This window comes from Salvelinus sp. IW2-2015, linkage group LG2, assembly GCF_002910315.2.
Source record: "Salvelinus sp. IW2-2015 linkage group LG2, ASM291031v2, whole genome shotgun sequence".
In the NCBI taxonomy this organism is placed as follows: domain Eukaryota; kingdom Metazoa; phylum Chordata; class Actinopteri; order Salmoniformes; family Salmonidae; genus Salvelinus; species Salvelinus sp. IW2-2015.
In genome coordinates this window covers 23,536,034-23,560,129 of record NC_036839.1, presented here as the reverse complement: position 1 = coordinate 23,560,129, position 24,096 = coordinate 23,536,034, and the positions used below count along the sequence as shown (strand labels likewise).

General features: G+C 46.1%; 1 pseudogene; it reads right to left on the bottom strand.

The window, feature by feature from the left end:
* Positions 1–81: 81 nt before the first annotated feature.
* LOC139028549 (HSPB1-associated protein 1 homolog) lies at positions 82–15,142 on the bottom strand (annotated as a pseudogene).
* Positions 15,143–24,096: the final 8,954 nt, after the last annotated feature.

Genomic DNA, 24,096 nt, shown 5'->3' with positions numbered 1-24,096 from the left:
ACTTCTTCTGTGAGTGTTAGACTCTGCTGCAATATCCATATATTAGCTTACCACTTAGTATGAAGTAATATAGTATGGCATTCATCCTAAGTAGTATGCTAGTATGAACATTGTAATGCAGACTATGAGGCTATGGTGCGGCTGTCCCTGATCTGACTGTCTCTCCATCAGTAGTTCAGTGACTCTAGTGATGACCTCAGGGTGAACCAGGCACTGCAGCAGGTCGTTGGTGATGATGGAGATGGGGCAGTGTGCTCCGTCACCCTCGTSTCTGTCCCCAGGTGGTGGCCTTCCTATATCTCTGTAGCCTGGCTCTGGTAACACTAGAGGGTATGAGGCTGAACTGGAGATTGGACATGCCTCCCCTCCATGCTGGTGTGGGCTCTACTCCCACAACCAGGTCTGGGTGTGATGCTTTGTGTTATGCTGCTAGGCCTGACTATGTCACAGTCTTTGGATGGTGATGGTCCGTCTTTCTTTTTGGMGTTCTGCTCTGTAGTTTTCTGTATGCCATTCTGGTTCCAGGTCACAGGGATGAGGTGMGGGCCGAAGGGTACAGTAGATTGTGAGGAAGAGGAGGGTGAGTAGGAGTCCTCTGCTGGTGGTGATGAAGGGCTAGTGTTCTAAGCTTGGCCATTGGAGTCACGATATGCCCCTGTACGGGTCCCTGGATGGCCCCCTGCTGGGGTATCCTGGGTCTGTTGGTCACAGTGACTTGTTGTCCCTCTCTTCTCTATTCAGGCCCCCACAGCCAGCTTCAGGTACTGCATGTTCACATCAGTACCACCAACCCCTCCTTCAGAAAAAAAGAAAGAAAGTCGAAACCAAAATAACCAATGTTTCGGCACTATCCACCTTACTCAGAGTTGACATACCTCAGGGACTATGGTCAGTACTGTATGTGTACAAGGTCTCTGTCTCTTAACTAGTCTCACACACGTAATCCTTTGTTCTGTAGCCTCTTTCGAGCTCTTAATTTCTTACCTAAAAAGCCAAGTTTTAGGCTAGGCAATCTCTAGCATAAGGTCAGTCAACAACCCAAATGCTTGAATGCTAATTGGAGCTAGACAGATTTGTCAATATGGGTGGGTTGGAATTCAGTCATCTCCTCTCTGTTGTTATAWGCTGCATTCCTGGGACTTTTGTCTTTCCCTGGACCTCAGCCAAACGGGACAAATTCCTCCCTGTGATCTATGTTCTTATAAGGACAACAAATTGTCGGACTGCACTGAGAATGACCCAGAGTGTGCATGACAAATGTACCATCAGATTCTACAAGGTACAGGGGGTTTGTTGTGGCTTGTGGCAGTGCCAAGTGAACTGTCAATATTTTGACATACAGTAGAGTGTGAAGAGGATAAGTCGGGGTCAAGGTAACCTGGTCCAAGATCTGTTTATGCCGTCTTCCCAAGTCTTGTGGTCATTGTCAATGACAATTGGTATATYTGTCCTATTGTATTATTGACTGTATGTTTGTTTATTCCATGTGTAACTCTGTGTTGTTGTTTGTGTCACACTGCTTTGCTTTATCTTGGCCAGGTCGCAGTTGTAAATAAGAACTTGTTCTCAACTAGCCTACCTGGTTAAATAAAGTTGAAATAAATACAAATAAATTAAAGACAGCACAAACAGATCTGGGACCAAGGGTCAGGATACTGTACCTCAGTGGGATTGAGCCAGTCATCATCATTGTCGTTACTAAGTGTCGTCCTCAGAGCACAGACAATGGCTTTGGCGAGGGCCTCGCCTGCTCTTGCCTCATCATCAACTTCCTGTATCAGATCAGGAAGAAGAAAGAAAAACTCCTATCATGAGAAAGAAGTCGCTGATAAAGACATGTGCAGCAGGCATAATTGATTGTGTCTGTGACGTTGTCTCAGAGCCAGTTATCAGGAGGCACCAGAGGTGACACACTACCTGAATACACATTCCTCTCATCTAGATATATCAATGTGTTATGCAGTGCACCACTCCTTTACATGCACACCCACAAATCATTATGACAGCCATAGCTTTACTCTGAGGCCTGTTCATTACTCAAAAACCCACAGTCATCATCAGGGAGTCTCAACACCCGTCACATCCATCCCCTGTGAGGCTGCGTCCCAAATGACACCCTATTCCCTATATAGTGCACTACTTTTAACCAGGGCCCTATGGGCGGTAGGGGTAGCTTGTGGTGGGAAAACCACATCAAGCTGTAAATATGGCCCTCTGAAGCATATGAGGTGACTTTACTGTACCTACCAACTCAATCCAGGAGTTGACGGAGACATTAACAGGGTCGACAGACTCCACATGGTGCCACAAGTGTCTGGGAACAAATAGCACATATTGGAGTAGGAGGGCAACAGGGTCAGATGTCAGAAGAAACACAATGTGATAGGTAGGAATATGGATAAGGAACGTATCTCTTAGTAGGAGCACTGAAGGAGCCAAAAATGTCTGGAATTGTCTTCTAGCACCACAGATCACAGTCCAGGGGTCAGAGAGCAGAGCATAGCCAGTCAATAAATAGCAGAGCTGAAGGAGTCAAGGACTGTAAGGATTAGAATGCTGAGTGCTCTGTGTGACGACCCTCCCACTCTGTCTGCCGAATTCTTTCTCTTTGCTCTTGTTTTCCTTATTAGGATGTCGGTGGGTGGAGCTGCGAGGGTCGTCTGCGAAATGGGGTAAATAGACCTCTTCCCTATTCATCTCCATGCAGACATGCTGTTTGATTTTGGTTGTGGCTGGGTTGTTTGTGTTGGCATCTTTCAACGCTCCTCATTATCACATCTATACATGCAACCACTCACTAACACTACTGACTAAACACCATTGTTTATTTGTTTATAGGTTACCTCAGTTAATAAATATATCTTTGTTATTCCATATCTCCATGTTGTCTCCCTTTTTTGTTACGGGCTTTGAGCTGGTTCGTGACAAGTGGGGGCTCATCTGGGGTTTTACGAGCTTTGAGCTGGTTCGTGACAAGTGGGGGCTCATCTGGGGTTTTACGGGCTTTGAGCTGGTTCGTGACAAGTGGGGGCTCATCTGGGGTTTTACGGGCTTTGAGCTGGTTCGTGACAAGTGGGGGCTCATCTGGGGTTTTACGGGCTTTGAGCGTGGTTCGTGACAAGTGGGGGCTCATTGGGGTTTTACGGGCTTTGAGCTGGTTCGTGACAAAGTGGGGGCTCATCTGGGGTTTACGCTTTGAGCTGGTTCGTGACAAGTGGGGGCTCATCTGGGGTTTTGAAGGTATGTTTCTCGCGTTGTGGTGAGAGTCAGCTGGGATTTTGAAGTTATGATTGTTGCTTTGTGGTGTGAGTCATCCAGGATCATTAGGTTGGTTCCTGACATTTAGGTGTATTGCACTTTGTTGCACTATGAAGGACTAATACTAGTCATTAGGCTAACTGATATGTGTATTGTTTGGTAGAAAATGTGGAGTTAATGTTCGAAAACTCTGTAGGTGCTTTGTTTGCATCTTTTGTTACAGATTTTGAGTTGTAATGTTTGGTGCTCAGTGTTGGTTGCCTTTTAGTTTGGTAAACTTGCCACTGCGGTGGATAGTTGGTTGTGTGCTGCGTTGGAGAGTACATTGGTTAGTTTCCAGGCCCCTGCCCAGGCTGGAAACTCTTGCTCTACTTGCTGTTGGGACATCGGTCTGAGGTGAATACAATCTGCAGTGTACCTCAGTGGGAGAAATGGGTAGGGTAGTGCCATTTGCTACCTGGAGCTATAGCCTTTCTTTTTTCCCCTGTTAGGCTTAGCGACGTGTTTTATTTTGGAATAGGTTGGGCGTGGTTATTTTGTTGTTTTTGTGTGGTGTCTGTGGACTAAGCAGTTGTKTCGGTGGCACATCTGTAGCTTGGGGGGAATCTGCCAGTGTGCTGGTGGGGGTTTTCCCTTGCTTGCGGGGTACAGTGTGTAATTACCCACCGCAAATCCACAAGAAGACTAGGGTTGAGTTATTGTAGGATTTGGGGAAGCTCCATATATCTCATCTGTCTTCTGTGGTGCCTAGTGTGATTGCATTTCTCTTGTGGTCTGGTGTGCTCAGCAGAGGGAAGATATTTTTTTGGTATTTACTTGTGACTATGGTGTCTAATATAGACAAGTTTATTCGCTTTCCATCAGAGGAACTGTTCGAATTATGTACTACAGAACATCTGTTGAAGATCGCTGATCACTACCAGGTTGTTATTAGTGATAAATGTCATTCTGTTAGGTTGATATTGAAGGGCCAATCTGATGGAGAGTGGTATTCTTACAGTTATCACTGGGGCAGCCTCTGCTGAGGACTCGCCCGTCTCCCCAGTTCAATGGCCGCTCCATCTGTTAGCCCTAGTAGTCTTTCTTTTCAACTCCAGAAAGAACTGCTTCTGTTACAACTAGAGTATGATTGTGTTAAGCTAGAGCATGATTGAGTAAAGTATGAAAAGGAATTGGCATTTAGACAGGATTTGGAGCGTACTAAAATCAAGTTGCAACAAGAGCGGCTAGAGTTGGTTAGGGAAGGAAAGCTCTCAGGGAGAGTTGGTTCTGGGAAGGTGACCCAGATTTACCTAGGGGTCGCTCTTGGTTGTGCCTGGGCTCATTTGATATTGTTGTAAACGTATGGTTGTTGCCAAAATTTAATGGGAGGACCCTGAGACGCTCTTTTCGTTGGAACTTGTTGCTGACGCGCTCTCTCGTATGCCCTGTTCCTGAATGTCTACATGACTGACCGTTGTTTATTTTGTTTGGTATTGTCCTGTTCTGGAACTCCTGTTCCCTTCTGGCCTCGTTTTCTTCTTTCCTCTTAAAGGTTGCTTCCTGTTGCCAAAGGTTGCTGAGGTCTGGGAAGGACGAGGTTGGCTGGAGCAGTGGGACTAGGATCCAGGGCAGTGTTTTGTTGTTTGTGTGATTGGTGTGGTGTTCCGGGGTCCTTGTTGGTCCCCAGATTTATTTGTAAATAGGTTGCCTCAGTTAAATATATTTTTCTTATTCCTTATCTCCAAGTCTCTTTTTTTTGTTACGGGCTTCGAGCCGGTTCGTGACATCTGAAACAGAAATTTGAGACTGGTTCAACACAGTGGGGGACACTAGCCACTAGATGGCAGCTTCTGCCCTCCCTCCACTCCCTCTAAGAGGCTTCTGTCCAATTCATAATGTGGTCTTTATTCAAGTGAACAGGCCATATTGATCCTCCGGTTCCACTGCAGTCTTAATTCATTCAGCCTAGAGAGCGGTCTGCTGCGTGCTTTGCTTGATTTGGACAGACTTAGCAATATTTCAATAAATCACATAGTGATAAGTGTTTTATTCTAGGGGGTAACTGGGCTTAGTCTTGACACAACAGACGATAGGTCCTAGTTCAACTCTACAGACATGGACCCGTGGAAAACAACTGAAATTAGTTGCTAAAAATCMGAAAGTTAATCACCTATGAGATAATAGTGCAGGATAACCTGTACGATAATGCTTGGTTTCCCATCCACAGCTTTGTACAACAGACGTCTGTTATAACAGTGTATAACCTCTAAAGACCTAATTCTTTGAAATCCCCTTAAAACTAGGTGTCATGTACCTACATAATAGGTTATAGGTTTAACTTATAAACCACATGAACAGCCCCCACTGTTTTGTTTCTTAGTGGTAGCACTTGTAACTATCTTCATTAGTATTCTGCAGGAGCACTATGTTCTCAGAGATAGTAAGTGGGACAGACGCTCATTGCTTTCCACTGTCTTGACTCAAAGAGAGAGCGTGTGGATGTGCCGGCTGATGCTGCTGGAATCTGAAGGGTGAAAGGGTGGTGGGTATCACAGAGACCAATGACAACCCCTCTCCTAATTAGCTTCTAGAGTCAGTGTCAAGACAGGAAAAGGCCAGTGGTCACAAACCAAAGTATCAATGATGAGACAAATAATGTTTTGCAACTCACTCAGACCTCATACTGTGCAGCAGCAATGTGGGGTTGAGTAGGGCTGAACCTTCCAATGATTAATATTCCATTGACTAGGGCTGCTGCGTCTGAATTGGTGAATCTGGTCAATATAAGTGGATTACATTTATTTTATTATTTATTTTATTTCACCTTTATTTAACCAGGTAGGCAAGTTGAGAACAAGTTCTCATTTACATTTGCGACCTGGCCAAGATAAAGCAAAGCAGTTCGACACATACAACAACACAGTTACACATGGAGTAAAACAAACATACAGTCAATAATACAGTAGAAAAATAAGTCTATATACAATGTGAGAAAATGAGGTGAGATAAGGGAGGTAAAAGGCAAAAAAAAGGCCATGGTGGCMAAGTAAATACAATATAGCAAGTAAAACACTGGAATGGTAGATTTGCAGTGGAAGAATGTGCAAAGTAGAAATATAAATAATGGGGTGCAAAGGAGCAAAATAAATAAATACAGTAGGGGAAGCGGTAGTTGTTTGGGCTAAATTATAGATGGGCTATGTACAGGTGCAGTGATCTGTGAGCTGCTCTGACAGCTAGTGCTTAAAGCTAGTGAGGGAGATAAGTGTTTCCAGTTTCAGAGATTTTTGTAGTTCGTTCCAGTCATTGGCAGCAGAGAACTGGAAGGAAAGGCAGCCAAAGGAGGAATTGGCTTTGGGGGTGACCAGTGAAATATACCTGCTGGAGCGCGTGCTACAGGTGGGTGCTGCTATGGTTACCAGCGAGCTGAGATAAGGGGGGACTTTACCTAGCAGGGTCTTGTAGATGACCTGGAGCCAGTGGGTTTGGCGACGAGTATGAAGCGAGGGCCAGCCAACGAGAGCGTACAGGTCGCAGTGGTGGGTAGTATATGGGGCTTTGGTGACAAAACGGATGGCACTGTGATAGACTGCATCCAATTTATTGAATAGGGTATTGGAGGCTATTTTGTAAATGACATCGCCGAAGTCGAGGATCGGTAGGATGGTCAGTTTTACGAGGGTATGTTTGGCAGCATGAGTGAAGGATGCTTTGTTGCGAAATAGGAAGCCAATTCTAGATTTAACTTTGGATTGGAGATGTTTGATGTGAGTCTGGAAGGAGAGTTTAGTCTAACCAGACACCTAGCTATTTGTAGTTGTCCACATATTCTAAGTCAGAACCGTCCAGAGTAGTGATGCTGGACGGGCGGGCAGGTGCAGGCAGCGATCGGTTGAAGAGCATGCATTTAGTTTTACTTGTATTTAAGAGCAGTTGGAGGCCAAGGAAGGAGAGTTGTATGGCATTGAAGCTCGTCTGGAGGGTTGTTAACACAGTGTCCAAAGAAGGGCCAGAAGTATACAGAATGGTGTCGTTTGCGTAGAGCTGGATCAGAGACTCACCAGCAGCAAAAGCGACATCATTGATGTATACAGAGAAGAGAGTCGGCCCAAGAATTGAACCCTGTGGCACCCCCATAGAGACTGCCAGAGGCCCGGACAACAGGCCCTCCGATTTGACACACTGAACTCAATCAGAGAAGTAGTTGGTGAACCAGGCGAGGCAATCATTTGAGAAACCAAGGCTATCGAGTCTGCCGATGAGGATGTGGTGATTGACAGAGTCGAAAGCCTTGGCCAGGTCAATGAATACGGCTGCACAGTATTGTTTCTTATCGATGGTGGTTAAGGTATCGTTTAGGACCTTGAGCGTGGCTGAGGTGCACCCATGACCAGCTCTGAAACCAGATTGCGAGAAGGTGCGGTGGGATTCGAAATGGTCGGTTATCTGTTTGTTGACTTTAGAAAGGCAGGGTAGGATAGATATAGGTCTGTAGCAGTTTGGGTCAAGAGTGTCCCCCCCTTTGAAGAGGGGGATGATCGCAGCTGCTTTCCAATCTTTGGGAATCTCAGAGGACATGAAAGAGAGGTTGAACAGGCTAGTAATAGGGGTTGCAACAATTTCGGCAGATAATTTTAGAAAGAAAGGGTCCAGATTGTCTAGCCCGGCTGATTTGTAGGGGTCCAGATTTTGCAGCTCTTTCAGAACATCAGCTGACTGGATTTGGTTGAAGGAGAAATGGGGACGGCTTGGGCGAGTTGCTGTGGGGGGTGCAGTGCTGTTGACCGGGGTAGGGGTTGCCAGGTGGAAAGCATGGCCAGCCGTAGAAAAATGCTTATTGAAATTCTCAAATATAGTGGATTTATCGGTGGTGACAGAGTTTCCTATCCTCAGTGCAGTGGGCAGCTGGGAGGAGGTGTTCTTATTCTCCATGGACTTTACAGTGTCCCAGAACTTTTTTGAGTTTGTGTTGCAGGAAGCAAATTTCTGCTTGAAAAGCTAGCCTGGCTTTTCTAACTGCCTGTGTATATTGGTTTCTAACTACCCTGAAAAGTTGCATATCACGGGGGCTGTTCGATGCTAATGCAGAACGCCATAGGATGTTTTTGTGTTGGTTAAGAGCAGTCAGGTCTGGAGAGAACCAAGGGCTATATCTGTTCCTGGTTCTAAATTTCTTGAATGGGGCATGCTTATTTAAGATGGTGAGGAAGGCATTTAAAAAAAAACAGGCATCCTTTACTAACGGGATGAGGTCAATATCCTTCCAGGATACCCGGGCCAGGTCGATTAGAAAGGCCTGCTCGCTGAAGTGTTTCAGGGAGCGTTTGACAGTGATGAGTGGAGGTCGTTTGACCACTGACCCATTACGGATGCAGGCAATGAGGCAGTGATCGCTGAGATCTTGGTTGAAAACAGCAGAGGTGTATTTAGAGGGCAAGTTGGTTAGGATGATATCTATGAGGGTGCCAGTGTTTACGGCTTTGGGGTGGTACCTAGTAGGTTCATTGATCATTTGTGTGAGATTGAGGGCATCAAGCTTAGATTGTAGGATGGCTGGGGTGTTAAGCATGTCCCAGTTTAGGTCACCTAGCAGCACAAGCTCTGAAGATAGATGGGGGGCAGTCAGTTCACATATGGTGTCCAGAGCACAGCTGGGGGCAGAGGGTGGTCTATAGCAGGCGGCAACGGTGAGAGACTTGTTTTTAGAGAGGTGGATTTTTAAAAGTAGAAGTTTAAATTGTTTGGGTACAGACCTGGATAGTAGGACAGAACTCTGCAGGCTATCTCTGTAGTAGATTGCAACACCGCCCCCTATATAGGGAATAGCGTGCTATTTGGAACTCCTAGTCTCGGTGGCTGATGGCACAATCTTACTTTCATGCAGCATACCTGTCCTCTTCATCCATAATGAATCTCTGCAATAATGTTTAACATTAAAGCTTCTGTTCTGTCACGATTACTCAATTATTAACCGATAAAATAAATATTTCATTGTCCCGCTCTCCTGTTCCGGCACTCAACGTGCTACTAACCACCGGTCCTGGCAATCCACGTTACGCACACCTGGAAACCATCATTGCACACACCAGCTCCCCATCGTTACATACACCTGAACTTCATCATCACCCTGATTACTCTCCCTTTACTTAGCCCTCAGTAGCTCAGTCTTTCGGTCAGTTTTGGTTTTGTTTACGCATGTTTTGAGCATATTCATGGTTTTATTATTAAACTCACATTCTTCCTGACTCCCTGTGTATACGTTACAGAATACTGGAAGCAGCAGAAGTTAAGGATATCTCCCAGATGGTCGATGAACAGGAACACCTACTCCGTCAACACCATGACCAGCTGGCTCAACTGGGTACGGTAATGGATAAGGTCCTCCGCGTTCTCCACCACCCGCGATAATTAATCTGCAACTAGCGGAGGTTCCTCTACCACGAGTCGTCCCAGCGAGCCAGACCCCCAGCCGATCCAGCAGTCCGCCCAGGTCAGCGATGTCCTATATATTCCGACTCCATCGYAATGCCGTGGCTTCCTACTCTAGTGCTCTCTCTATTTCGCTCATCAGACAGGAGCCCCCACCACCGAGAGGTCCAAGGTTGCTGCGGTCATTTCCTTGCTGACCGGACTGGCTTTGGAGTGGGCTATGGCCGTCTGGGAGAGAGGAGAGCTGGGTTCCTATGAGAGGTTCATGGCTCTGTTTATGGCGATCTTCCACCTCATCCACCTGAGGACAGAGCAGGAGGTGAGCGTCAGGGTGCCCAGATCATTGCGGAGTACGCCCTCACCTTCCAGACTGTGGCAGCCTCCAGCAGATGGAATAAGACGATTCTCTAAATCCTGCCATTTTATCCATCTCTCTGGTCTCCCTACTGCTCTTCAGGTCGCTGAGGCACAGTTCCAGTAGGTCTTGCGACACTATGACCTTCCGGAGGACCTCGTCTCCGATAGTGGCTTCCAATTCACGTCACAGGTATGGAAAGCCTTCATGGAGAAGCTGGGGGTCACCGTCAACCTCACTTCTGGGTACCAGCCTCAGTCCAACGGGCAGGTGGAGAGGATGAACCAGGAGCTGGGGAGGTTCCATCCCTGGATGGAGTACACCCAGAATTCACTGTGCCACTCCTCCACCGGGCAGACCCCCTTCCAGTGTGTCCTGGGATATCAACCATCCCTGGCTCCGTGGACCCCGAGCCAGACCGACGCTCCTGCGGCAGACGAGTAGTTCAGAAGGAGCAGGTGGAGCCGGCGGACTGAGGCTCCCGTATTRCATCCTGGTGATCGTGTCTTGCTCGCCACCGGGAACCTCCTGCTCCACCTGCTCTGTAGAAAGCTCAGTCTCCGGTTTATGGGGCCCTTCAAGGTCCTCCGGTCAACGAGGTAACCTATAGATTACAACTACCCGGTGATTCCTGGTCCTCTGGCTGGTGTCGTCCCTCGCCCCTGAACATTGATAGGAGCCTCACTTTTGCCGTCAGGTCCCTCCTGGACTCCCGACGTCGTGGGGGTTGGCTCCAGTACCTGGTGGACTGGGAGGGTATGGTCCAGAGGAGCGCTGTTGGGTCCTGGTGGACGTCCCCCGCGACGCCCCTGGACATCGATGGGTGCCTCACCTTTGCCGTCAGGTCCCTCCTGGACTCCTGACGTCGTGGGGGTTGGCTCCAGTACCTGGTGTACTGGGAGGGTACGGTCCTCCCCCTGGCCTGGCGTCGTCCTGCGGCTATTCGAGGGGGGGTACTGTCACGGCTACTCCTGCTCTTCCGCTCCGGCGCTCGACGTCGCCAGTCTACTAACCACCGGTCCTAGCAACCCACATTACGCACACCTGGAAACCATCATTGCGCACATTGCGCACACCTGGACTTCATCATCACCCTGATTACTTTCCCTTTTATTTAGCCCTCAGTAGCCTCAGTCTTCAGGCGGTATTGGTATGGTTTACGTTGAATACACTACCCCTGTTTTGATTATCTTCATGTTTCTTATTATTAAACTCACCTTCTGCATCTGCTTCCTGACTCCCTCGACACAGATTAACTTCTTAGTCCTGGAATTAAAAAGCATGCTCAAGGGAGAATCTGTGTCCAGGAAAGTGGCACAGTGTGTACCTGTCCAGACTAGAGGGTGACTGTGTGGGCCTTGGCGTGTCTGTGGGGAACCTCTGGAGGTCTGGCTGGAGTACGTCACACTAGACTCCTCATAGGGGATCCTGCTGGGGTACAGACAGCTTGTTTGCAGGGGGGGAACAGGTGCCAACGCTTCCTGAAATAAAACAGGGTAGGATTGCTGATCTTGGTTCAATTTATTTTAAAGGGAAAGCCATTACCAAAGCCATTGCATGCATCATCGCAAGTTAAGCATGTCACTGTACTTCAGCATGTGACAAATAAAACTTGAAACCACAATGGTTATTCTCTATGTAGTTGAGGAAACCTGGAATCTATCGCCATTCAATTTAAGAAGCTATAGTTCAATATAATCTCTCTTTATTGAAATATTATTGTTATGAATTTTATGAATAAATGACTAAACGATGTATACATTTAACTATAACTATAACTAATTGAACCTGTTTTTCTATATTGATAAATAATGTTAGTTCATAAGGAAGAGGTTATGTAGCATGTATGAGGGAAGAAAAGAATGGCTGTGTGTACCTAAAGAAAACTAAATGGATCATTAACCTATGTTTGAACCACTAAGCTATACCTCTGTGGAGATAAGGAAGACAGCTCAAGCTCCTCTAGGTTTTCCGTATCTGGGGGGGACTGGAACTGTCAGCTAAGTGGTAATAAACTGAGGAGAGACTTCAGGAGATAATCCAGATATTATGTGTAAGGTATGTGCGTAAGTGTGTTGGAATGAACTTTTGATTAGCTTTGTCCTAGTCGGAGGGGGAGGGACTCTATGACGCTGTGTGTAATATATAATGTGATGTACATGGTTTTTGGAGGAGAGATCTCTCGAGAATAAACGCTATTGATTAATTTGTACACGGGTRTATGTCTATTTTATGCAAATAAGGATCTTACAAATTCTTAGAAACGGACAGAGTGTTTGCTTTGTATAATTAAATTGGTTAATGAACATATAGGAAACAAATTCCTTCATCAATTATGTAATGTGAGTTCTTTTCTTAGGTCATCACATCAATGTGAAAGGTTTCAACAGCCAATTTAAAGAAACAAGAATAGTGATCTTCATATGTGAAAGCAGTGAGAAGATAATATACAAAAATATATTTATATATTTTGTCAGACTCAGTGCTCCACAGAACTAATATCTCTCTGTTCTAAAGTACCTCACTTCATACCCCCATCTCTCTCTCATGAGACCTCGATAAATGACTTTCTCTTTCAAGGGCCAGAGAACCCATCTGATTCTGTCCCCAAGTGAGTTTCATCCCCTTCCCCTCTGTCTCCCTACCCTCCTCTCAGCCCCTCACCTCCCTCCTCTCAGCCCCCCACTCCCCTCCCAGGAATGTAAACGGCCACCTCTACATCTACATGGTGAGTAGATCTTTGCCCTACAGACAGTTCTCATTCTGTTGATTTGCTGTATCTATTGTCTGACTCCAGTACCACTCCTTTCTTCTCAGCTATAATGCTGTTAAATTGTTTCATTCTAATCTATTGTACAATTCCCTCTGTGAAGGGAAACATCCATCGTCTGTGTGCACTACTACCACTTGCCAGTGAGGTTTGTTTTGTTCATTAGGGCTCATCGAAGCAAAACAATTTGCAACAGAAAACAAAAAGCGCTTCTTATTGGACATATCCAGATAGTCCCCCTCCATTTCACAGTTTTTTTCTTCTTGTTTTGTGTCTACTGAACACAACCCAGTTCTGTACAATTACCTTCCTTGCACCTGTAGTACCAGGTTCTACCCACAGGAGTCCAGGTGGCAGAGAGTATTGGCACCTTCTGTATCAATCCACAATGTGCTCTGTCTCCCACTACAACCCAGGAACCCAACTGAGACCACACCACGTCCTGTAATGCACACAATACAGTTCCAATTACTAACACTGTAATTACCAATCATACTGTATATTCATGGTTGCTATAATCTCTCATATCAATTCATGCGGTCATCTATTTAAATAATCTCGTCTAACATTTAAATATGTAATTGTAAAGAAAACAATTCATATTCATGGAACAAATATGACAATGTGCCATGAGCAGTTTCAATATTACGGTATGGCAGCAATACATCCTGAGGGAAACCTCCATTGTCACTAGACACAGGTGAAAATGCATGCCCATTCACCATCTCATTGGTTGCTTAATAATAGGCAGTGCAATGACTGGCAACAAAGTTTGCACCCCAAATGACACCTTATGCCCTATATATTGTACTACTTTTCATCAGACCCCTATGGGCCCTGGTCAAAAGTAGTGCACTATATAGGAATAGGATGCCATTTGGGACAAACACTACTCTAGAGGAAACAAGATGTTTGTTGTCTGTAGGCTCTTTGTCAAACCATTTGGGCTGTCAATCATTTCCTGTCAAAAAGCAGCAAAAAAGGGGGGTTTCTTCCCAGCACCCTGGATAATGAAACCATTACCATATTCAGGCAACTGTAAATGATAGACTTCACAATCTTYGCTTTCAGCAACTTTTAAATGCAGCTATTCATCATTTAAAAAGGCATCTGACTGCCTGTCTTTAAGGCATGAATTTCGTCAGACCTGTGCAAAAATGCAGGCCGCCCCGTAAGCATCTATTATCATTAAAGGAAAATGAATTAATGGAGCGGCCAGCTCGAACTAGAGTGGACTTTCAAGGCCTTGGCTGCCCGAGGACTCAAAACGAAAAGGGCTGCCATTGAAAAGATCCACTGAAAATGTCTGTCCTATCACGACAGGATATCATCAAAAAGAGAGAGAAGGTCTGCTGATTGCTAAAGTTGTCACTTGATTTGTACGTGTCTGTATCAATTTAGGCTTAGGCTAGTTAGCTTCTCCAGYATCGCTGATGGGGCAAAGGAATTCATTAAAGATATCCATGCATCTGTTTGACATTTACATGTTGGTGTGATACTGTCAGAACTGGACTCAATTTAATTTAAATTCAATTGATGAATAAATAAAAAATCATGGCACGAATTGATAATCGTCCATTATTTTCTCTGAGTACAACTTTATTAAAGAATGGAATTTCAAATWCATCTCTTGACCTGAATTGACTGAGGAAAAATCCCATATAGTTGTGTCTGTGCTTTGAATATAACAGATCAGAGCAGCCCATGTGTTAACCAAAATGGCTTTAATTCAGCAGTGATTCAAGGGACAGGCTTTTGATTGTGACAGAACCACTTGAATATTCCATAGAACTAGCCCCATGGCCTGAATCTGTCTAACGCTGAGCACTTTATGTGAGCCCTGTCCTCAACCGCCCTACAAGTTACTTATCACACCTGGCAACCTGAAAACAGAAAGTTAGTGATTGAGGACAGAAATAGCATACAAAAAGTAAGAAATCACAGGCAGACAAATTGCGGAGTGACAACATGTAATCCATCTCAACATTGTCAGTGCTGAAAAGACTAATAATTCTTAATTATGTTTTTCAGTTTCCTTTATTATATAAGATAGATGTGACTGTGTYGCATCATGAGATTGATTGAGGAGGGTGTCGTGCTTGTCTTGGAGCAGCAGTGCCATGTATTTGCAGTCTGCATAGYCCCAGTACTGTGAGAGGTGGTAGTCAGAAAAACACCCAACATCTTCTGCACAAGTCTGACCCTCTGTCAGACTTGGACTGAAACTACTCAAGTCTGGCCTCTACATATGAGCACTGAGTGTAACGGCAGTCTATTTCGTCCTCCTCATCGGACGAGGAYAGGCGAGAAGGATCGGAGGACCAATGTACAGCGTGGTAAGTTTCCATGATTTAATAACACAAAAACTAGACAAAATACAAAACAACAAACMAACCAACCGTCACAGTCCCGTGTGGCACAAACACTGACACAGGAAACAACCACCCACAAAATCCGAACACAAAACAAGCCACCTATATATGATTCTCAATCAGGGACAACGATTGACAGCTGCCTCTGATTGAGAACCATATTAGGCTGAACACAGAAACAGACAAACTAGACACACAACATAGAATGCCCACCCAGCTCACGTCCTGACCAACACTAAAACAAGCAAAACACATAAGCACTATGGTCAGGACGTGACACTGAGCTAAAAAATAAGTGCTTTGGCCATGAAAAGATAGAAAGGGAGAGAACATATGTTTCCCATGCTGATAAAGCCTTTTGAACTGAATTGCCCCCCTGAGTTCAAAAAGTTTTGCAGTACAATCTCTATTTTGGTGGCCTCTGGTACATTCTAATGCCTTGATTCCATCTGAAATACATAGTGAAATGATTGAATACCTTTTCAAGTTCACCTCCCAGATTGGAAAAATGTGTTGTGGTATTGTGTAGAAAGACATGAATTTACAATTTTATTATTTTATTATTGATAATGTATTAATTAAATGTACATATATGATTTTCTAAGTAAAAGAAGACTAAACATTTAACCCGTCTTCTCTTGAGATTAAAGTCTTATTTAGAGTTGTACTGCAAAATATTCCATGTGCATGGCAGTGCTGGAAAAAGTACCCAATTGTCATACTTGAGTAAAAGTATAGATACCTTAATAGAAAATGACTCAAGTAAAAGTGAGTCACCCAGTAAAATCTTACTTGAGTAAAAGTCTAAAAGTATTTGATTTTAAATATACTTCAATATCAAAAGTAAATGTAATTGCTATACTGAAGTATTAAAAGTAAAAGTATAAATAATTTTAAATTCCTAATATTAATCAAACCAGGCCGCACCATTTTCATGTTTTTTTTTTACGGAGAGCCAGGGGCATGCTCCAACCCTCAGACATAATTTACAAATGAAGCATTTCGTATTTAGTGAGTCTGCCAGATCAGAGGCAGTAGGGGTGACCAGGGATGTTCTCTTGATAATTGTGTGAATTAGACCATTTTTGTAACGCTCAAAGAGTGAATGGGTGTAGAGTCAGGCGCAGAGAGCAGAGGATACGGGAAAAAACACGCTTTAATGTCCAAGCCAAAAGGTACAAAGTAATGCCGAACATAGGCGTAATACACTCCACCTAAGTAACTCTGGTATCAAACCGGACAGCGAAAACCACATAATATAAGAACACCTCTCACAATACAGAAACAAGCCCGACAAACACAAGCGGGCTAATCGAACTTAAATAAACCACCCAAAACCTCAACAAGGAACAGGTGAAAACAATTAGAACAAACCAAACGAAAAAGGAAAAAAGGATCGGTGGCAGCTAGTAGACCGGTGATGACGACCGCGACGCGCCACCCGAACAGGAAGGGGAGCCACCTTCGATATTCGTGACAGTACCCCCCTGACGCGCGTCAACACTGGCCTCGGGGACGACCCGGGAGCCGAGGCGCAGGGCGATCCGGATGGAGGGCGATGGAACTCCCTCAGCAATGATGGATCCAATATGTCCCCCACCGGGACCCAGCACCTCTCCTCGGCCCGTACCCTCCCAGTCCACGAGGTACGGCAGGCCCCTCACCCGGCGTCTAGAGTCCAGAATGGCCCGTATCGTGTACGCCGGGGACCCCTCGATGTCCAGAGGGGAGCCCTCACCTTCCTGCATGGGACCAGCTACCACCGGCCTGAGGAGAGACACATGAACGAGGGTTAATACGATAATACGAAGGAAGTAATAATCGATAAAAACCTTGTTTATTCTCCTCAGGACTTTAAAATGCCCACACACTGCGGACCCAGCTTCCGCAGGGCAAGCGGAGGGGCAGGAACAGGTGAAAACAATTAGACAAAAACCAAACAAAAGGAAAAAAGGATCGGTGGCAGCTAGTAGACCGGTGATGACGACCGCCGACGCCACCCGAACAGGAAGGGGACCACTTCGATATTGTGTCGCTCCTGTTGTAGGGCGTAGGGAGACCGGGCAACGGGATAAGACGGCAGGACTTCGAGAACCGATCCACAACGACCGCAGGATCGATGTTTCCCTGAGACGGGGAAGGTCAGTGAGAAAGTCCACCGATAGATGGGACACGGCCGTTGTGGAACGGGGAGGGTTGTAACTTCCCTCGTGGCAAGTGCCTAGGAGCCTTACCGCACACCGAACAGGAGGAGACATAGAATCACACGTCCCTCCTAAGGTGGGCCACCAGTACTTCCCCTAAGACCTCCCACTGTCCTCGAAATACCGGTGACCTGACGAGGATAGACTATGAGCCCATCAATCATTGATCACGACAGCGAGCGGCACGTACCTACGCCCTCCGGGCACTGTGGAGCGCAGGTTCTCCGATTAGCGCCCGCTGTCAGTGTCCGCGTCACCCCCATACTACCGTGGCCACCAGCCTAGCGCCGGATGATGGGAGTAGATCGATGGACCGGTCCAGTGTGTAGAGAGGGACAGCGCGTCGGCCTTAGTGTTGAGGAACTGGCCGATACGAGATCGTAAATTGAAAATCTAGTGAAATACATGGCCCACCTTGCCTGACGAGGATTCAGTCTCCTAGCTGCTCGGAGATACTCCAGGTTACGGTGGTCAAGTCCAGATGAGGAAAGGGTGCTTAACCCCTGAAGCCAGTGTCTCCAGACTTTCAGGGCCTTAACCATAGCCAACAAGGTCCTGTCCCCACATCATAGTTTTGCTCCCGGCCCGAGCTTCTTCGAAAAAAAGCACAGGGCGGGAGCTTCGGTGGCGTACCCGGACGCTCCAACCCAGCCTCGGACTACGCAGGAGCCTTGACGCGTCACACTTTGAACCACCCTGAGGTGGAAATGCCGATAATACCAGGAGGAAAGTCGGCTTCGTTGGAAGAAGCTCACGATTTTCCGCCTTCACGTAGCAGGTCATGCTCAAGCAGTCGCCCGAAGAACTTGCCACAAGAGACACATGCGCGGCGCGTGTGCGGAGTAGATTCAAGATATCGCAATATATACACCACCACAATGTCCATGTGCAGGCTTCTGAGAATCTCATTGAAGAAAGGATTGAAAGAATGCTGGAAGCGATTCTTTAACCCTACGACATGAAGAGGTACCATAATTGACCAGATGTGGTACTAAACACTGTTTCCACCTTAATGCTCTGCCTTGATACGCACCAAATTTTAAGCGCGCTCCAGCAGGCAGTTCGTGAAGACCTGCGCCCAGATGAAATGATTCCACACGCGTGAGCGATGAGAGGAGTGGGTAACTAGAACCACCCGTGATCGAATTGAAGACTCGATAATCAATACACGGACTGCAAACCATCTCCTTTTGCTTCACAAAAAACGAAACTCGAGGAGACGGGTGACAGGAGGGGCCGAATGTATATCCGTCGCAGGAGCTCCGTTGACATATGTCTCCATAGCCAACGTCTCCTCCTGGGACAAAGGATACACGTGACTCCTGGGCAGTGCAGCGTTTACCTGGAGGTTTATCACGCAATCCCCCTGTCGATGGGGTGGTAATTGGGTCGCCTTCTTTTTACTGAAGGCGATAGCCAAATCGGCATACTCAGCGGGAATGCGCATGGTGGAAACCTGGTCTGGACTCTCCACCGTCGTCGCACCGATGGAAACTCCTACACACCTGCCTGAACACTCATCAGACCACCCCTGGAGAGCTCCCTGTCTCCACGAAATCTTAGGATTGTGAATAGCCAGCCAGGGAATACCCAGCACCACCGGAAACGCAGGTGAATCGATAAGGAACAGACTAATCCGCTCCTTATGATCCCCCTGCGCAATCATCTCCAGAGGAATCGTGGCTTCCCTGACCAGCCCTGACCCTAACGGACAACTATCTAAGGAGTGCACGGGGAAAGGGGGGTCTACCGGTACTAACGGAATCTTCAACCTCTGGGCGAGTCCGCGATCTATAAAGTTCCCAGCTGCGCCTGAATCGACTAGCGCCTTATGCTGGAGAGAAGGAGAAAACTTAAGGAAACAAATTAATAAAAACATGTGACCAACAGGAAGCTCTTGGTGAGGGTGGTGCCGACTCACCTCGGGTGACTGAGGAGTGTTCTGCCTGCCCTCTCGACTCCCAGATGGACTCCTCCAGCACCGACCGGAAGTGTGCCCTCTCCGGCCACAGCTGGTACAGGAGGAGCCTCCTCCTCCGGTCTCCCTAGATGCAGCCCCCCCTAACTCCATAGGTATGGGAGCGGGAGGGCCAGGAGGTGGAACAGACAGGACCCTTTCAGAACGCCCGCGAGCAGCCAGCAGATGGTCTAATCGGATCGACATGTCTATGAGCTCGTCCAGGCTGAGCGTAGTGTCCCGACAAGCCAACTCCCTGCGGACGTCCTCTCTCAGGCTACACCTGTAATGGTCTATCAGGGCCCTGTCGTTCCACCCCGCTCCAGCAGCCAAGGTCCGGAATTCCAGCGCAAAGTCCTGCGCGCTCCTCGTCCCCTGCCTGAGATGGAACAATCTCTCACCCGCRGCTCGGCCCTCCGGAGGGTGATCGAACACGGCCTGGAAACGGCGGGTGAACTCCAGGTAGTGGCCCCTCGCCGAGTCGGGCCCGTTCCAGACGGCATTGGCCCACTCCAGGGCTCTACCCGTCAGGCAAGAGACGAGGACACTCACGCTCTCCTCCTCTGAGGGAGCCAGCCGAACGGTAGCCAGGTAAAGCTCTAGTTGAAGCAGGAATCCCTGGCACCCTGCCGCCACTCCATCGTACTCCCTCGGAGGCGCAATACGCAGAGCGCTGGTACCGGATCCCGCTGGAGGAGATGGTATCGTTGCCGGTGGGAGGGTTGGAGGGGTAGTAGGGAGACCACTCCTCTCCCAGCGGTCCATCCTTCCATCATCTGATCCATCGCTGATCCGATGCGATGGAGGATGGACGTGTGATGAAGGACTCGCTCCTCCATCGTAGGGAGAGGGGTGGTCGCTGCTCCTGCTGACTCCATAATTGATGTGCGGGCTTCTGTAACGCTCAAAGAGTGAATGGGTGTAGAGTCAGGCGCAGAGAGCAGAGGATACGGGAAAAACACGCTTTAATGTCCAACCAAAAAGGTACAAAAGGTAACGCCGAACATAGGCGTAATACACTCCACCTAAGTTACACTCTGGATTCAAACCGGACAGCGGAAAACCAATATAATAAAAACACTCTCACAATAGACAACCAAGCCCGCACAAACACAATCGGGCTAACGAACTTAAATAAACAACCACCCAAAACCCAACAGGAACAGGTGAAAACAATTAACAAACCAAACGATAAAGGAAAAAGGATCAGTGGAGCTAGTAGACGCGTGACGACGACCGCCGAGGCGCCACCCGAACAGGAAGGGGAGCCACCTTCGATGATATTCGTGACAATTTTCCTGTCCTGCTAAGCATTCAAAATGTAACAAGTACTTTTGGGTGTCCAGGGAAAATGTATGGAGTAAAAAGTACATAATTTTCTTTAGGAATTGTAGTGAAGTAAAAGTATAAAGTGTCAAAAATATAAATAGTAAAGTAAAGTACAGATACCCCAAAAACTACTTAAGTAGTACTTTCAAGTATTTTTACTTAAGTACTTTACATTACTGCGCCAGGGTATACTTATTCTTATTCTTGCAGCTGAGAATTCAATGTAGGTTGGATCTCGTCACCGTTCCTGTCGTGTCCCAGTTCGCCACCGGCCTGAAATAAACCCTCAATTTCAGAGGTCAGGTCTTTGTCTTACGGATCCTTGATCTGCACTGTTTCGGTGTTCCCTGGAACGACAGAAACAGGTATTGAGATCCGGCTCGAAGACAAATTGTCACGAGAATTTTGCTATCTCAATGGTTGAACTCAACTATCACTCAAGCGTTGACCAATTCCCAGAGGTTGTAAGGCTCTGGTTAATTTAATGAAGAATTAGACAAAGTCTCAGTCTGCAATAGATCAACACTTTATTCAGAGAGCGCTCCGCCCCTCAAATGCAGAGCCAGTCTTTTTATACACATATACACACACACAATTTCTTATCATAGGCTACTCCCTGCTTAGACAGGCACAATCATTTTTTCTCACTACCCCCATACATAGTTATCTCGTCTCACAGTTTCTCTCCTGCTTTTATAGCTACAAAAGAATACAATGCCCTAGTTATAATTCTAACCCAAGCTACACACATCATCAGATTATATTCTTATGATTCTAACACATTTCACACAGTTATACAGTTTCAGGGTGGAATACTTTAGTCATTATCTTAAACATACAAATTCTTCTATCACTGCTATTCATCGAATAATTACCTCCTACGTTTAATTATTACTTGATTAAATTAATCATGTAACAATTAATTCACTAGAAATTTGGGGCACCACGAGAACAGTTTTTTAATGAGTTAACGTTTCCCGAATTAACTCAGTCCTCATGCCTCCTTGCAGCATGCCTAAGGCACGTTCACGCAGATGAGCAGGGACCCTGGGCATCTTTCTTTTGGTCTTTTTCAGAGTCACCTTCAGCGACGAAGCCTCCAGCGACGGTCGGCGGTCCAAAGCCTCCAGCGACGATCTGCAGTCCAGAGCCTTCAGCAGGGGTTTTCAGTCCGGAGCCTCCCGGTGACGATCCACGGTCCGGTGCCTCCAGCAACGACCCACGGTACGGAGCTTCCGGCGATGATCCCCGGACCAGAGCCGCCATGGAGGAAGATGTAACTGCGAGCGGGAGGGTACTTCGTCCCGCACCGGAGCCGCCCCCGACGCCTGCGTCATCCATCATAGATGCCCACCCGGACCCTCCCCTAATTGAGTCAGGTTTTGCGGTCGGAGTCCGCACCTTTGGGGGGGGGGGGGGGTACTGTCACGCCCTGACCATAGTAAGCTGTTTTTTCTCTGTGTTGGTTGGGGCGTGATAGTGACTTGGGTGGGTCATCTAGGTGTTTTTGTATTTCTATGGTGGCCTGATATGGTTCCCAATCAGAGGCAGCTGTTTATCGTTGTCTCTGATTGGGGATGATATTTGTAGCCATTTCCTCATTTGTGTTTGTGGGATCTTGACTATGTGTAGTTGCCTGTCAGCACTATTTTGTATAGCTTCACGTTTCGTTTGTTAATTTTGTTGGTTTGTTCGTGGTTCATTCATTAAAGAGAATACCACGCTGCGCATACCACGCTGTGCCTTGGTCTCATTCTAACGACGGACGTGCAAGGACCTAATGAATTTATTAGGACCTAATGAATTTATAATTGACTGATTTCCTTATATGAACTGTAACTCAGTAAAATCGTTGAAATTGTTGCATGTTGCGTTTATATTTTTGTTCAGTATATGAAGTGGCTAAGGGGCAGTGGATACATGAAGAGCCTAGGGGTAAGAGTTGTTTCTGCACTGGACCGTTCTCTTACTCTTCTTCTATGCCGTCTCCCATTCTGAATCTGACAGCGCTTCCCTCCTAGACATCGTGACAGGTGGTCCACAGTCTGACACACATAGCCAATATTAATCAAATACATTTTGTGCCGAATACAACTAGTGAAGACTTTACCTTGAAATGCTTACTTTCGAGCCCTTCCCAATGATGCAGAGTTTAATAATAATATTTCTAATTAAATAGTAACACAAGTAATGAAATCAAATAGAACAATGGAGCTATATTAGTGCTGTGCGATTATAAAAAAAGATCATGTTTTTTTCAACATTAAAATGCACTATACATTATGTAGATTGAATGCTGTAACAACACTGAATAAAACAATTAAGAAACGTCCCATGATGGTAGTGATGGTACTGCATCATTTATTTACATGACTTTAATAAAATATTTGTTTTTTTGATGACTATATTATTTCATTCAAAATCATATAATCTCATCTCTATAGAGCTGCTGCCTATGCTGTCTGACAAAAATCACTATTATAGTAGTTATGCAAAGTAAATACGGCATACTTTTATGACTGCGGAATACCAACTATCAATCACTTAGATCATGTATTTTTCAGCTTGTGAAGCTACTGCAATCGATCACCTTTTCCCTCTCCTCTTAAAGGGGAATTTCACCTCTGGGGTAATCTTGTTTTCATCATGTCCAAGGCATTTCTAGGTCAGTGAGATGTGTTTCACACATAATTGCCCAGTAGGAAGGTAGGTCTGGGCATCTCGTGCTGAATATACACCCTATTTCGGCTTCTGGTGTATTGATCTGGGAGGCAAGTGCTGAAATTAAATGTAGCCCTGCTTTGTGGCATTTCGCAAAGGCTCTATGTGATACTGATCACACTATTGTGATGCACTGTTTTTGTGCTTGTTGATATGGTTGTCCTTGGTCGATAGAGCCAATGGATGTCTTTCAGCGATGTTCCTGTCAGCTGATTTATTCCAAAATATATATGCTGACACATTTTTTCCAGTCTCTGAAAAACTACAACTTGTGTGGAGCGGTGCTTTGCGTTCTGGCCCGTCCCTCCCCAAAGCAGGCTTTTTTGAAAGGGAGACACTAACAACCTCATTTTTGGGGCAAAACTGAAAGAACTGACCACACCACAATGGCTTCAAGTGATTCCTGTCATCAACACGAATTCAGATGGAGCATTTTTTGTTGTTGTTGCTACATGGCGACATTCAACCACACATGTTTCAACCGGAATATAGCAAAGAGGATTCGAAAACAAAGCTTTGGATTTAGCTAGAAGCTCAGCTGCAGCCAATGCCAGCACCAAGAGGGCAGGTGACAAATATGGTGGCTAACTAAGTAATTTTTCTTGCAAGCCACCAAGTTAGCTAGCTAACTTTAGTTTTATCTAATGAAACCAATATTGTGTATTGCTGGCTACATACTACTTTGTTACAGTGGGGGAAATCAAATAATTGTTCTGTTA